This window comes from Hylobates moloch, unplaced genomic scaffold, assembly GCF_009828535.3.
Source record: "Hylobates moloch isolate HMO894 unplaced genomic scaffold, HMol_V3 SCAFFOLD_3, whole genome shotgun sequence".
Lineage (NCBI taxonomy): Eukaryota > Metazoa > Chordata > Mammalia > Primates > Hylobatidae > Hylobates > Hylobates moloch.
The window spans coordinates 85036001-85048901 of NW_026652278.1; the positions used below are offsets into that span (position 1 = coordinate 85036001).

The following is a 12901-nucleotide window of genomic DNA, read 5'->3' on the forward strand; positions in this document are numbered from 1 at the left end:
CTCCTCTCTGGGCCTTAATTTTCCCATCTGTACAACAAGAATATTGACCTCCAATGGGTTTGAAATTTTCTTAACTGTGGAACTCTTTGTTCAAATAGAAAATGTATGCAAAACAGATTAAAGGGGATTGCCATGGTTGACAGTGAGGTGGTGGCAGACAGCCTTGTCTCCTAGGGCTCTGGGTAATACTACTTGAAAAGCATGGTTCTCCCTTGCTAGCCTTCAGGAGTGCTTTTCCCCTGCACGCCTGCTTTTTTATAGGACACAACCAATGTGCTGAGTGTCTCCAGCCATGATTGAATGGCACCAGCTGGGGGTGGCTGCTCAGAGGAGAGAAACCAAGAGGAAAGTAAAGGAGAGTCCTAGACTGCAGATGGCAAAGTGAAGGGATAAAGGGCAAGGTGGGCTTGTAGGGTAAACAGCTGGGGCAGAGAACCGAGCACACCATCCCAGGGGAGGAGGGCAGGGGGGTCAGCGAGCAAGGCTGAGGGAGGTGGCTCAGGGCTCACTGCAGCAAAGGGAGCCTCTTCCAGCTTGCTGGGCTGGGTCCTGAGCCTTACAGGGTGGGAACCTCGGCTCCACACAAAGAGAGTCTCTCCTTTGAGAGAGGCACACATTTCTGTGTCCTCTAGCACTCATTAGCTTCATGGCCCTAAGCAAGGGAAGGAGATGAAAATTTTTTTTTTTTTTTTTGAGACGGAGTCTCGCTCTGTCACCCAGGCTGGAGTGCAGTGGCGCAATCTCGGCTCACTGCAAGCTCCGCCTGCCGGGTTCACGCCATTCTCCTGCCTCAGCCTCTCCGAGTAGCTGGGACTACAGGCACCTGCCACCATGCCCGGCTAATTTTTTTTTGTATTTTTAGTAGAGACGGGGTTTCACCGTGGTCTCCATCTCCTGACCTCATGATCCGCCCGCCTCGGCCTCCCAAAGTGCTGGGATTACAAGCGTGAGCCACCGTGCCCGGCCCAGGAGATGAAAATATTTTATCCCCAACATATATTTCTTTGACGTATTCTTAAATGGCTGCCACTTGCCCATCCTGAGAGAAGTGGCTGGCAGAGTGTCTTCAGTGGGAAAATTTGCATCTGTAGAGAATCTCCATTAATGCGGCCAGGCCCCTCCCCTTTCCAGGTCTTTCCCCACATCCAGGAGAGATTGAGAATCCACACCTTTAAAAGTCTCTCTGAGGGAGGCTTCATCTACATAGCAAGGTAACTTTCACTAGCCAAGCCTCTCCTCCTGCCATAGCCTGTTTCACCAGAATCTAAGCCCCATTCTTTCTGTAACCTGAAAACGGTATATAAGTCTCTGTAACTCACTGCGAAGCTGGACCATCATTCTGAATGCTCCCATGCATGCACCTGAAGTACATGTGTATGCCTTTTCTCCTATTAATCAATCCACCTCATGTCTGTGATTTTTAGTGAAACTTTAAGGGGCCAAGAGCCTATGGCTCCCACAAAAGTCACTTGGTCTCTCTGGTTCTCACACCCAACACCGCAAGAAGACCTGTTTTCCCTGAGCTCCAGGATCACTCACAGAATTCCACTGCAGATCTCAACACTGTGCTTGCGCCCTATTCCCTTTACCAGACTTTCATTCATTTTGATGAATTTCATTCGTTTTGACATCACATCTACAGGAAGCTGCATGAGTACCTAAGAGGTGTCCGAAAGACAGCTGTAGCAGGAGCAAGCTGCAAGGGGGAACATGCACACCCAACAAGAGAGGTAAGGGAGCCATCTCTCTATTTGGAGCATTTTCCTGGAACAGCCTTCTGCATTGAATCTCCAAGTGCACTGGGTGGGGACTTTGAGAATCTCTGCCGGAGTATTTTTCAGTCTTTTGTAAACAGCACAACCTTATCTTGAAATTAGATCCTAGGTAGAAGCCCAATACACAAATGGATTAAAGCGAGGCTGCATGGGTGGCAGCAGGAGTCAGGAGAGGATGGGCTGGGGCTGGCCTGCCACCCAGGCTCAGGCTCAAAACCACAGAGTGACAGATGCAGTTGGACAGGCCAAGTCGGCCAGCAGGCCCTCCCCTCCCCCCAGCCATGGCATTCTGCTGGGAAAGTTCAGCTTTCTTTGTCTGGGCCCGTTCCCCTCCCCCAGGTCCCAGGACACAGCTCAGGCCTCCACGCCTGTTTCCAAGGCTGGAGGACACTCTGTCCCCAACCAGAGTGATCAGCTGCAGCCAGGGCTCTCTGTATCCCAGAGGAGGCCCCCTGGGCAGCATGCCAGCCACGGCTACCTGTCCCAGTGAACAAGCAGTGAGTTGTTCCCCCTTTCCACTTCAGCAGCTGCTCTGCCAGCCGTGCAGAGAGGCAGCCTGCTGTCGCTACTGAGGGACAAAGGCCGCTGGGGGCTTTAGAGCTGCTAGGCATGGGCCGTCTTTCCTTTTTTGTGTTTGTGGGGACAGTTATTACAGAAGGTGGTGACTGTGATTCTTCCAGTCACCCCCGGGGCCCAATTCCTACAGGCCAGTGGCAAAAGGAACAGAATATGCCCAGTGAAGTGAGGCTTTCGTGACACGAAATTGAGTCCACTTGAAAGCCTTTTATTTTAAGACTGTGCTGCCTGCTTTTCCTTCTGACAGTGTCCCTTCTTACATAAAACGTGGCCAACATAGATGTGGTGTCCTCACTTGGCAAAAGGGAAAACATACAGGCACTCAAATTAAAATGTTCTAAGCATGTCTATGAAGTCTGAGAGCTTGGTTACCTCTGTTTTCACATTTCCTGAAATTATGACTTTTATTTTCTTTTTTCAGCATGATTTAAATCAAATAGGTCATAAAGAAAGTGACCTGGGAAGCAAAAGAAAGGAGGACAAGGGTGTGGGGCACAGCTGGGGGCCTGAGCTGCTCCCACTGGAGGAGGACAGCAAGTGCAGACCACAGAGCAGGTGCAGGCCACACTACCAGCATTCCTGGGGGGACTAAGTCCCTGGCTGCAGTCTTTGGCTACCACATTTGAATGCCAGCCACAACGGCAGCAGGGCACAGAGGACAATGAACCTTTAAAAGGCCCCTCCTAGCACCTGTTAGCCAGCAAATGGCAGGAGCCTGGCCGGGGAAGAAGTTGCAGTGCCTGCCAGCACCAGGTGCCTCTGAGGGGGTACCCTCAGCCAAGCATTTTTGTGGTGAGAGCCGGCTGTTTGGTTGTAGATGGCAGGCAGCGACTCAGCAGCTGCTGCTCCCACCTCCTTCCACACTGCTGTCCCCTCCTGCTGCCCAGTTCCAATCACCAGACCCCTCCTCTCCACTCCCACCATCATCCCTCTGACTCAACTCACTCCTCCCTGCCCCAGAAGACTCTGCACTGTCCAGGTGGAGGTGATGGAGACCAGGGGAGTCCAAGAGAGGCGGGCACAGAGCTCCCCTCCACTTCCACTCCCGTCTTGCCCCGGGCTGACCACACAGGCCCGGGTCAACTTTACTCCCGGCTGCGGTCCTGGAATCTCACTGACAGGTCTCTCTGAGTCCAGTCTAGCATCCAGGCCTCCCTGATACAGCTCCCCTTCCTCTGAGAGTCTGGCCCTGAGCACACATGTAGATCACAGACCAGCCTTCCCAGTGGGCAAGACTTTTGGCTTCTGCCTTGTTTCAAGGCAAAGCAATTTGGGACAAGAAAACCATTTCCAGTCCTCCTGCTCCCCCTTACACCTTAAACATACATTCTCTGCTCCTGGAACCCCCCGAACCACTCCTCAACTTCCCCACCAACCAGACTTGCCTCCCACCTATGGAAGAGAAGATCCACAGAAACAAATATCTTCTTAGCTATAGTCTTCGGGCCAAACATGTGCTTAAAATGGGCACTGGCCAATATCCTGATTGCCTGGGGCTGGGAGTGCAATGCAGAGGAGCAGACCCCTCTGGGTGCCTGCTGCTGCAGGGCTGCTCTGGAGGCTCTCTATGGCTGCCCTCACCTGTGCTGTCCACTGCCCCAGGCCTGTGTGCCACATGTCACTGCTGGGGACACAAGGGCCCTGTGAGACACAAGGGTCTCAGAATCTTTTGGGTCATAGAGTCCTTTGGAGTCTCTTGAAAGCTTAGTGCACTCTCCCCAGAAGACGCATGTATGTGCATGTTGTTGCAATCTGCATGCACGTGCACACACACACACACAATTTGCATATCACTGCAGGGGGATGAGACAGCTCTTGTCCATGTGCTCCCAGATCCCCAGATCCCAGGTTTAGAATCCCTGCTGAAACCTGTCACAGCAAGAAAGAGGAGGCAGAGGAACGTCGTAGAGCCTTGCATGTGAGTTTTGCTGTGGCATTAACTTGGCCTGTGATCCTAGCATGTTGCACTGTCTCTTGGGCCTCAGTTTAGCCAGAGCTGTTGTGGCAGCTGATAGAGTCTTCAGGGCTCTTCCCAGCACTGCAGCTATGGGGCTCAATGACACCCTACCCCTGCATCACAAGGTCAGGCAGGGCAAAGGGAGGTGGTTCCGAGCCTCTTCCTCAACAGTATATCCTAGGGAAGAAGGTGGGGCAGCCAGAAAAGGAGACCCTGGGAACTATAAGTTTCTCTTTAACAAAAATAAGAAAACTGTTGAAGCTTTAGGAAGTGCAGCCACTTCCTATTTGATTTTCTTTATTTTAAAACAATTTCCCCAAACATAATCTGTGAGAGAATAACCACCGAGCCTTTGCAAGGCTCTGGGTTCAAAGCTCTGCTCTGTGACTGCCTGGCTGTGTGACCTTAAGCAAGTCCAGTTCCCTCTCTGAATCTTGGGCTCCTTATCAATTAAATAACCATAATCCTCGATGACTTCTGTGAAGACGAATGAGGAGACCTGTAAGATGAGCCTTGTGTGGGGCTCACCCATAATGAAAAGAGGCTCCCATTACTATTCTTATTGACACTGGGAGTCGGGGGCTCTGGAGAGACAGTGGGGCCCCAGACATGGGAATGTGAGACCTCCCTGCAGGAGTGGCCATGAGTGAGGAGAGAGTCTGAGTTGACCCCTGAAACCAGGCCCCAGACCCCAGGGGCCTGGGGCAGAGGGCTTTCTGGCAGACCCTCTAATTAGGGTCTCCCCTTTGAGGCTTTGCACTTCCAGAATCTGAACTCTGACACACACCCAAGTTTCGTTCATGTTCTTTGTTATCTGTCATGGTCCACTTGGTCCTGACCCAGGGGGACCCTGGACCTTGATTCTGTTCTTGACCTCCAGGCCACCCACTGGAGCTTCATGGTGGAAATACAGCCCCATCTCCTGAGTTTCAGATAGACACTTTAATCTGTGGCATCAACCTTTTTATTGTCAAATCACCAGCACTACACACAGAGAGAATTATGGCTAGAACTAATGACAACAGCCTTCACATACACTGACAAAGTGCTGAAACAGCCCATGACAATTTCCGGCCAGCATTTTTTTAACCTAAGTTTAATGAGTTTCCTCTCTCCTCTTCTCTCCCTTCCTCTTTCTCCTCTGACCCTCTCCCTCCCTGTCTTCTCCCCTAACCTGCTGTCCTGGCAGCAGTAGCTAAGGAACCACACAGAGGAACAGAAGGCAGGAAGGTCTACATTTACCTGTTACTTCACCAATTCACTTCTAACTTAAAAAAAAAAAAAAAAGGTTTCTGGCAACAAATCCTGATTGACACCTTAATACTGTAGGCAGTTAAACTACAGCAAAGCCAGCGAGGGGCTCTTCTGTGAGTGCACAGCATAGCTTTGGAGTCTAACCTGCTTGGGTTCAAATTCCAGAAGCCCAGCCCTTATTTGCTGTGTGACCTTATTTAATTCCTATGTGAAATGGGGCTCCTGAAGCTGTCCTTACTGTGTTTTAAGAAAGTGCTGGCCCTGGCCTGGGCACTGATTCTGGTGTGAGAGGAGGCCTCCCTCCCTCTGCCGTGCCAGGTTAATGAAAACTCTGAGGCATCTTTTGGAATTGGGAAGTGCAGGACGGGACCGGAGTCAGGAGCCCAGAAGAGCAGGGCAGCAGGCAGGCTGAGCTTCGGAGACTAGGGGTGAAGAGCAGAGACTCGGGGGCACAGCAAGCCCTGGGTTCAAATCCTGGCTCCATCACCAACTCATCCGGTAAAGGTGGACAATTTTATAACTCTTTAAGCCTCAGTTTTCTCAAAATGGGATAACGAAAGTGCTTTAAACAAGTGTTAAAGCACTTGGCCCAGAGCAAGGCAAGCCCTCTACAGACAGCGATTGTGAGACAGACCTCGCTGCTACTATTATCTTGGCGTTTGATTTCCATCAGTGAAATCAGAGTTGTGCCAGAGGCCTCTAGGCTCTCTCCCCAACTCTAGGATCAGTGCTTCTAGGAAACTGGCTAAGGACAAGGTGAACAAAAAAGGTGTAGCCAGTGGCCACGCTCACCTGTCGTGCTCAGGTTGTAGCCCCTAAAATGCTTAACGGAGGTGCCAGGTGCAGTGCCCACTCTCATCAATGAGCACGAGGCCCCGCAATGCGCCAGGCTGGCAGGGGGAGGGACCCTGCGCGCTGCGGCCGAAGGGCACAAGTACCCAGGCTTCAGCGTCCCTGCCTGGTGGCAGTCCTGGGTCGGAGGGGATGCTCCATGGACGCCCAAGCATTCTCTTGCTCGTTCATCACTCACCGTCCAGTCATCGCGCAGTCCAGAAGCCACTGCATGTGTCGTGCCCTCGCTTGCACCGGAGCTGCGCCTCCAGCTCCTGCTGACCCCCGGCTTCAGCTGCACGGGGCCAGGCCCGCCCCGCGCCCCGCCCCTCCCCCCTCGCCCCGCCCCGCTCCCCGCCTCTCGCCCTGCACTGCCAATGGTGCCGCCCCGGTCTCTCCGTCCCGCCCCGAGCACGCCCCTCACACCGCACCGGCCAATGGCACCGCCCCGTCCGCCCCGCCCTGGGAACGGCGGTAGAGTCCGGGCGCCGGGCGGTACCCGAGGGGCGGCGGGGGAGGTTTGGGGCCTGCGATCTGCCAGGTGTCCCCAGGCCATTGCTCAGCGCGCCGCGCGCTCCTGAGTTCCCGAGGGCGCCCCGGGACGCGCGGAGAAAGCAGCCCGACTCAGCCCCGAGAGGTTCGGTGTGCCGGCGGCGGCCAGGGACTTTGCGGGGTAACGCGGACTCCTGTACTTCCAACAACGGCCGCTGCGCAGGCGCTGCAATCACTGCAGTCACTTGTCTGCATGCCTGGTGGGGCTTGGAGTCTGGGGAGGCTTATCAGTGAAGCCCAGAGCATTTGCTATTTATTGCTCAAGGGGCAACTTTGTACAGTCTGGCTGTTTGCTTGGCATGGCCTCTTAGAACTCCTTATCGTTTAAGAAATCCGATCTGGTGAATAAGAAGAAGTTAGTCTTTCTCTCCCAGTCACTGCCTCCTAGACGAATATTTGCCAGCACGGAGGCAGAGAGGACAGAAAACCACAGGCCATTTGGGGAACTGGGAACAGTTCAGTGTTTCTGGGGTGTGGGGGTGGCAAGGCGGGGGATGGGGTTGATGGAAAACATTTGCAATTTCTGCTTCATCTCACCATTCCCAGCTCTGACCTCTGGACCTATTCTCTCCCACCCCTAACATAAATCATTTTAGTTTCATTCAATGTGCGTTTCCTAATATTTTAAGGGTGTCATGGCCATTTTAGAATCTGATATGGATCTTCTAGAAAATGCAGGTGGCCACATGCACCAAAATCAGCCTAGGATTTGAGTCTCATGGGTCCCTGAACCTCGACTTAGAGGGGCTGTGCTAATGCTTGTATGGCTGCTGTATGACTTATGTTGCAACCCCCACCTGCAAAAAGTGACAGGACTGAAGATACCCAGTCCAGGGGCCCTCCCATTTCTGCATTTTCTTGAATTTTTGGAGAATGGCCCATCCTTTGACAGCTCTGAGGGTCCCTGTGGTTGGTGACTTGTCATGACACATTTGCTCTTCCACAGCCCTCATCAAAGCTGAGACCAATAATTGGGTGCTTCCAAAGGTTTTTTAAAAGTGGGTAAAATTCAATATAACTGTCAACCTCTGAGCATGAGATCCTAAGAATTTAATCACTCCTGATAGGAGAAGTAAACATAACACCAGGGTGACATAACAGTTTCCCTGGGCTCTCCGGAACTCGAGTGTGAATCGTTCTCTCTGACCTAATTAATGCTGTTCACAGGGCCATGACTGGCTCGGACTGGGTTTGGGACAGCAACCCCATGTGTCCTGTGCACCCATTACGGCTCAGACACTATGCTAGTGCTTTACATTGGGGATCCCATGCAGTTCCCTCAGCACTCCTGGGCAGTTGGTGTTACTGCTTGCATTTTTAAAAATTTCCATTTTTATTTTAGATTTAGGGGATACATGTGCAGGTTTGTTACAATTGTACATTGTGTGGTACTGAGGTTTGGGATTGATCTTGTCACCTAGATAGTGAGCATAGTACCCAATAGGAAGTTTTTCACCCCTTGCCCCACTGTCTCTCTCCCACTTTTGAAGTCCCCAGTGTCTATTGTTTTTATCTTTATGTCTAGGTGAACCCGATATTTAGCTCTTGCTTGTAAGTGAGAACATGTGGTGTTTGATTTTCTATTTCTGCATTAGTTCACTTAGGATAATGGCATCCAGCCGCATCCATGCTGCTGCAAAGGACACGATTTTATTCTCTTTTATGGCTGTGAGTGCTTGCATTTTACATCAGACACAAGTGTCCATTGTCAGCATCCTCAGTTCCCTCAGAAGGAAGGGTCACCTTTTCTTTCAGGGTTCAATAGAACTGGGTGTGGTCTCTAGCTCACTTATGGTGGAGGCTGCGGATACTGTTGGTTGCCAGCCAATGTCCATTTCCTTCTTTGGAAAAAAGAAAGAGAGATAGGAAAGAAGGAAAAGGACAAGAAGGAAGGAAAGAAGGAAGAAAGGGAAAGAGGGAGGGAGGAAGGAAGGAAGGAAAGGAGGGAAGGAAGGGAGGAAGGAAAGGAGGGAAGGAAGGGAGGAAGGAAGGAGGGAGGGAGGAAAGAGGGAAGGGGGAAGAGAAGAAAGAGAGAAGGAGGGAGGGAAGGAGGGAGGGAAAGGAGAGAGAAAAACCAACTTGTCTGTAGCAGCAACATGCCAGCCCCTAGTTATGGCTCATGCCCACTTGTATTTTTCATACTCTACTTACAACCCAATAGTGGGTCATGAAATTAATTTGGTCGATGATGTGACTAGTACTTAAAAAATGCAAGGGAAAATATCAATGTACAGCACAAATAGTAAATATAAGTTTTGTTTTGTGGAACTTTTTGTTTGCATTGTTTATGTTTCAGTTATGTATGCTTCTTACTGTGGGTTACAGTTAAAAAAAACAAAACAGCTGTGTAAGTCTTGACAATCCTTTTCATAGCTTTTTTTTCAGTGAAGCTAGAAGTGGCCGTACGACCTACTTCTAGACACAGAGACAGGAGAAGGTGTGCTGGGGGAGGAGAGATCTGAGGGATGGTGAAGATAACTTTTGCTTTTCTGGTAGAAAGAACAGATGTCTCTCCTGCCTGCCTGTCTCAAATGAGGACATTATGTATAATGTCTGGAGCATTGGCAGCCATGTTGAGATCATAAAGCAACATGTCCGCATGCTGAGGCTGGCAGAGCATAAAGATCAAAGGTGTCTGGATCCTTCTTAACATCATGGAGCTTCTGCACCATCCCTGCACTGCCTACTCCAGACTCCCTACCATGGAGAAAAATTAGCCCCTATTTCTTCAAGGCAGAGGTTGGTAAACCTTTTCTGTACAGGGCTGGATAGTAAATATTTTAGGTTTTGTGGGCTAAATGGTCCGTGTCACAACTACTTACCACTACTGGGGTAGTTTGAAAGTAGCCATAGACAATATGTAAACCAAAGGACATGGTTGTGGTTCTCATAAAACTATTTTAAAAAATGGATGGCAGGGCTGTAGTGTGCCAACCCCTTCCCTAGATGATCTTGTCCCCTAATTGTCTCTCTGACCTCATCTCCTCCTACTGCCTCTCCTTCTCCCTGCTCTGATCACACTGTTTCTTCCACATACCCAGCCTGTTCCTGTCAGGGTTATTCCTTCCCTTGGAGGGCTCTTTCCCCAGATGTCCACAGCGCTCCCTCCTTCCCCTGCTTCAGGTCTTTAATCACAAATCACCTCCTTTTTAAGGCCTTCCCTGGGCCCTCTGTAAAATGCCTGTCCCTGACCCACACATACCACTCTGGCATGCTGTATATTCCAGTCTTTATCATGAACTCCTGGAGGAAGAGACAACTATGTTTCCTTAAATACTGATTCTGTCTGGATTGTCACAGTGTTTAATCAATATCTGAAGTATGATTGATTTTTTTTTCTTTTTGCGAGATTCAGGTAAGAAACCAGACTCAGGGAGGCCGAGTTCCCCCTCCAAATGACATGTGCAGATAGTGGTAGAGTCCAGGTTTGTGCCTGGTGGCCCCATGTGGTGGTGTCTACCACCAGGGAGTGAGGAAAAAACATCTACCTCTAATGGAACACACTGGGTCTCAGGGGAGCCAAGGCCACACAGAAGTTCCTGCAAGACTCCTTGTTCCAGGGCACCACCCCAGTAAAGGAGGCCTTTGGGAGTCCATTAAGTGAGCAGGGCATTGTGTTCATCTTGGGCAATTGCATTCTTTTTGGCCTTCCTACCTCAGAAAGACTTAGGAAATGCTGTTATTCTGCAAACAGTTTGGACTGATTTATAAGATCCATAAAAAGACAAATGGAAACACTCACGAGCCAATGTTTTTATGAAAGAGCCACAAAGGATAAATTTATGTTTGACTTGCAAGTAGGGAAGCTCATAAGAGCCTAAGAGCTTGATAAATCCTACTGGGCCCGTCTGTCAGGCAGGCTGCTCTGTGTGGTTTTGGCTTGAGGCATGTTGGCACCAGGGCACAGCTTCCAAAAGACCGAAAAATTACCTTCTTCCCTTTGGTGCTCCCAGGGGGAAATGCCTGGGTACGATCACATGTTGTTGAGATGTAATTTAGATTTTTGAGTCCTGAAAAATAGGTTTATATATCTTGATGTAAATGATATTAATAATGAGAACCATTTTCAAGCCATTCTCTTAAGATGGTAAATGGGATTTTGAATTAATTTCTGATCGATCTGATTGATTCCTTAAGGCCTTTTATGGATGGCTTTATGTGATTTTTTCCCCCTTCATTGTATCCAACATTAAATTTAAAACAAATGACTTTTACTTCACTTTCTTTCTTTCTCTCCTCTCTCTCTCCCTCCCTCCCCTTCTTTCCTTCCTTCCTTCCTTCCTTCCCTCCTTCCTTCCTTCCTTTCTCTCTCTCTCTCTCCTTCCTTCCCTCCCTCCCTCCCTCCCTCCTTCCTCCCTTCCTTCCTTCCTTCCTTCCCTCCTTCCTTCATTCCTTCCTTCCTCTTTCCCTCCCTCCCTGCTTGCTTGCCTTCCTTCCTTCCATCTCCTTCCTTCCTTTCTTCCTTCTTTCTCTCTCTCTCTCTCTTTCTCTCTCTCTCTTTCTTTCTTTCTTTCTTTCTCTCTCTCTTTCTTTCTTTCTTTCTTTCTTTCTTTCTTTCTTTCTTTCTTTCTTTCTTTCTTTCTCTTTCTTTCTTTCTTCTCTCTCTCTTCAAGCAGGGCTTGCTTGCTCTGTCCCCTAGGCTGGAGTGCAGTGACAATCACAGCTCACTGCAACCTTGACCTCCTATGCTCCAGCGATCCTCCCACTTCAGCCTCTTGAGTAGCTGGAACTATAGCCATGTGTCACCACACCCAGCTAATTTCTAAAATTTTTGTAGAGACAGGGTCTCTCTATGTTGTCCAGCTGGTCTCTAACTCCTGGACTCAAATGATCCTCCTGCCTCGGCCTCCCAAAGTGCTGGGAATTCAGGCATGAGCCACTATGCCTCACCACAAATGACCTTTTCAAGCAATTTTTCAAAAAGTCTGTGTGATTCCAAATGTGTATTCTTTAGAAAACAGTTGATGATTGTGCGTGCTTGATAGAAGAGACCACGTACAGAACGTTTCTTGCTCTGTTTGCTTTGGTGAAATCCTTGAGCAATGAGGTCATGCCATTGCATGATCTTAACATACAGAAGACTTTGTATTTACCATCAATTTTCAGGTGAATTCTCAAAAAATCTGCATACCACTTGTCTTTCCTTTCTATATGAAATAGTTTTCATTAACTCCATTTGTTAGCATATGAATAATAACTTTAGGTTAATATATTTTACTCTTCAACCCGTACCAGAGGCAGGCTAGAAATGATAATTTATTTTCCAAATGCACATAAAGTTTAATGATATATGCTGTGTAAGTGCCTTCTTGTTAAACAGACACACATAAATGCACAGATTTTATGTATTATTTTTCCATTATGATTATGCTTTAGAAAAGCCTTTGCATGCCACCCTGCAGAACTAATAAGTGCCTGAGCACAGGGTTTCCTAGGATGGGGAGAGCTTGCTTTAAAAGATGGTATAGTTAAAAACTGCTGTTGAAACTTGCTTTTGAGGAAAAAATAAATGCTTGGCTCAAGCACTTTCTCTACTTGGTCTCTGAGAAAAGGGTGAGCTATCTAACACATGTCTACTCCGAACACATCTGTGAGGACAAGGACAGTCTGAAAGCCCACATGCAGAGAACATAACTAGGCCTGGTTTGTTGATAGCTTTTTCCCTTTATCCTCACCTCCCTATCTTCCTGCTACTAAAAATATCTATCTATCTATCTATCTATCTATCTATCTATCTATCTATCTATCTAATCTATCTAGATATAGATATAGATTTATCCAACAGAACAAACTGGAAGGCTGGAAGAGGACATCTCTCCACTTTCCTAGGCTGCCCCTGCCTCCCCAGGACTGTGTCACCTCCCCACCCATCCACACTTCACTACCCTTCTACCTTTGCCTTGGGCTGTTCTCGTGTGGGGCACAGACAGTGTGGGGCTGCTGGTAAGCTGATTAT

General features: G+C 49.1%; 1 protein-coding gene across 1 annotated transcript in view; it reads right to left on the reverse strand.

Annotated features, from left to right (window-relative positions):
* The window catches only part of RASSF4 (Ras association domain family member 4), a 36537-nt gene extending 29830 nt beyond the window's left edge, over positions 1 to 6707 (reverse strand). The window contains exon 1 of the mRNA XM_032142718.2: positions 6593 to 6707. The gene's annotated coding sequence lies outside the window, so the exon portion shown is untranslated. The remainder of the gene's footprint in view (positions 1 to 6592) is intronic.
* Positions 6708 to 12901: the final 6194 nt, after the last annotated feature.